Source organism: Myxocyprinus asiaticus, chromosome 24 (genome assembly GCF_019703515.2).
Source record: "Myxocyprinus asiaticus isolate MX2 ecotype Aquarium Trade chromosome 24, UBuf_Myxa_2, whole genome shotgun sequence".
Classification (NCBI taxonomy): domain Eukaryota; kingdom Metazoa; phylum Chordata; class Actinopteri; order Cypriniformes; family Catostomidae; genus Myxocyprinus; species Myxocyprinus asiaticus.
The window spans coordinates 43588000-43591534 of NC_059367.1; positions in this window are offsets into that span (position 1 = coordinate 43588000).

Here is a 3535-nt window from a genome sequence, read left to right on the forward strand (position 1 = left end):
GTCACTATATTATTTCATTGTATGGAAAAGAGCAGCTTTGACATTCTACTAAACATCCCCTTGTGTTCCATGGAAGACAGAAAGTCATATGTGTTTGGAACAACATAATGGTTTGAATTTGCAATCTGTGCTAAACTTCAAGTTATCTTATTACTCTTAGTGAATTTAAAATGATTGTTAAATCCAATGAATTACAATTGTTTGATTGTAACTGTTGTTAATGATTGTGTTTTTATATGTTGTTTCATAAGCTGTTCATTTATGTATTTATGTGGTATACTGTCTAGCTCTGGTTGCTGCCTTTCTTGGCCAGGTCTCTCTTGTAAAAGAGATTCAAATCTCAATAGGAATAACCTAGTTAAATAATAAATACATAAAAAAGGTGAGTAAATAATGACAGAATTTTCACTATGCCTTAATGTTTGTTCTGAAAATGAAAGGTAGGGACTGCAAAACATACGATTTGTCCATATCGAACATGCTGTCTGGGTTTTTAATTTTTTGTAAGTCTGTTAAAATGTACATGAAGGTATTATCTAGAGTCAACCAATAACTGTGACACTGAACAATTGCAAAAACACTTGCAAAGTGTTGCTGATGTAAACATTGAAGTTTTCAGTTGGTTTAAATTAGTGTTTGGGGCGGCAGTTATGATGTCATGCATTGGTGCCTTGCACAATACAGCTACTGGAAAGACAAGTTTATCTTCTTAAGACCATTTGAGCTCGAATGTGCAGCAGCCCCTAAGTAACATGTGCGTCTCAAAATGTGTTCATGAATTTGCATAGGATCCATAAAGACTTTTTGGCATGACACTTGCGTGACAAACACACACAAATATGCAAAGCACAGGACACAGAACTGAGGACGCTCTTGTGTGAACAAGATAAACAGTCTGATATTCCTCCACACAGGGCCAGATTAATGCATGGCTTAAGCCCAGGGCTCCCGACTACCAGGGGAGGCCCCATTTGTGGTGTCTGCTGACTCTCCCTACCTTAAAATAATAGTTCACCCAAAAATGAAAATTACGTTTTTAGGACATGTCCCAAAAACTTTCAAGATGGCAGTTATCAAACCCCCTATTGAAGAGACCACAGCTCCATCCTGGTGAATTGATTAATAACACACACATCTGAAATATCGCATTTATGTTAAAAATACTAGAAAAATCTGTGTACTCCCAACTATGATCATTTGATTTTGATCTATTATTTATTTTATTTTATTTTTATTTTTGGAGAGGAATGGTATTTATGGTAAATGGTCTGCACTTATATAGTGCCTTTTTTAACCTTAGCGATTCTACAAAGCACTTTGCACTGGGTCTCATTCACCCATTCACACACACACACACACACACACTCACACACCAATGACAGCAGAGCTGCCATGCAAGATGCTAGCCTGCCATTGGGAGCAACTTGGGGCTCAGTGTCTTGCCCAAGGACACTTTGGCATGTGGAGTCATGTGGGCAGAGAATCGAACTGCTAACCCTGCAATTAGTGGACAACCCCACTCTACCACCTGAGCCACAGCCACCCCTTTATGAAGAGTTTCAGTCAGGATTTGGCCCCATCATAGTACAGAGACTGCTCTTATCAGAGTGACAAACTACTTGCTCTTATCGTCTGACCGTGGCTGCATCTCTCTTCCTGTCCTATTAGATCTTAGTGCTGCCTTTGACACAACAGATAGACCATAGGGTTGCTCCGATACCAACATTTTGTCTTCAGTACGATACCAGCCCTTATACCTCAGTATCGATTATAAATGGATACTTAGGGAACAAACAAACCTCCTCAGATGACTGATCAAATTACACAGAAAAGGACTTTATTAACAGAACTGTGTAAATTCATGAATAACTTTAACACTATTGTTATTTTTATGTAACACTACTGAAACACATTCAAAACAGATAATGGATAAATGCACTGTAAATGTAGACTGGTTAAATTACAAAAATGCTACCAATTTGTTTGCGTAAATAAGTAACTATCAGATCAGACACAAGTTAAGTATGGAGTGCCACAAGGCTCTGTATTGGGTCCTCTGCTGTTCTCCTTGTATAGATGAAGTTACTGACCATTTGTCCTGCAGCTGCTGTTGGCAGATTTGAACTTTTCACAAAGGAATCACATAAACTCTGATCGTAAACGACAATTTTCTAAAAGCAATTGCTACGACAAAAATGAGGCCAAATATGATCTTAATATGATCTTATATGAAAAAGACCTGTAATCAAAGTCCCTTTCAATGCAAGTCAGTCCACTCGGCTGGCATCTTATGAACACTCCCGAGCAACAATTTTCCATGGATATATAAGTGGATACAAGTGCTCTGTCTCGGACTAAATAGTCTCTGTTGTTACATGTCCAACATAATCACAAAGGCATTTTGAACAAAGTTAAAACTTGTCTTGTCGAAAGTTCAGAAAGAACCTGCACATATTTCTTCACTGTAAACCATAGAAATCCATTTATAATAGCTTTTATTAACATAAACAAACATGATTACATTATATGATTCTTAAAAGATTCTTAAAACTGCAGAGCTGCTAATATCCACTATTGAAATCAGCTGCTCTGAAAAACCCGGAAGCGCGGTTGTTTGATGTCATGGTAATTTCATCTATAAGCTTTCATTAGGAGACATCGGGAAATTAGTGATTAATTAGAATCACTAATTCTATTAGTGATATTAGTAATCAAAAAATTTTTTCACTTCTATGCTGATGATAATCAGCTTTATATTTCCTTCAAAATGTACTTACCTTCTCTGTTTTTAAACCAACCTGGTCTCATAGAGTCACATTACTATACCTATATTTTTGCAAAATGATTTTGATGTGGCTTGTTGTACATATCTGGGCAGTTTCCTGGTGAAATACTAGAACACTAGAGGCTCTAAAACAAAAATTACATTTATTCACTTTCACAAAAATCACGATTAAAATGTCAGAGTATCAGTTCATCACATACTTTTCACCCTGTTCCTCATACAATGCTATCTCATGACATCTGAACACTTTTAATATAGCACATGACTTGTAAATTGATATATTTTAATGTTTGCATTATATGACCAACTACATTTACAAGTTTGTTAGAGTGTAATAAAATTGCATGGTAGCTCACTTCTTTTCATCTCCAAACATTTGTGTGCAATGCATTGACTGCTTGTGTATTTTATATTTATTTAATCATTGAAGGGAGCTTCTTTTAAATTCTATATTACTAATTTTATAGTTGATGAGAGACTATAACCGCTCACACTTTACATTACAGTGTTCATAATAAATAATGAGTTACAATAATTAAAAAATATTTATTTTGTGGTGCTGCTTGTAATTACTTGTTGTTATTGATACTCTTATAACAATGAATTAATTTAACATTTAATATACTTAATATGAAACACTGAAAAGAGTAACCCTATACTGTGTTTACTCTGCTGTGGTGATTTTGGGTGGAGGGTATTTGTTATTCCGAACAGTTTGCATGTAAAACAGCTGTTATTCTGTAACATGAT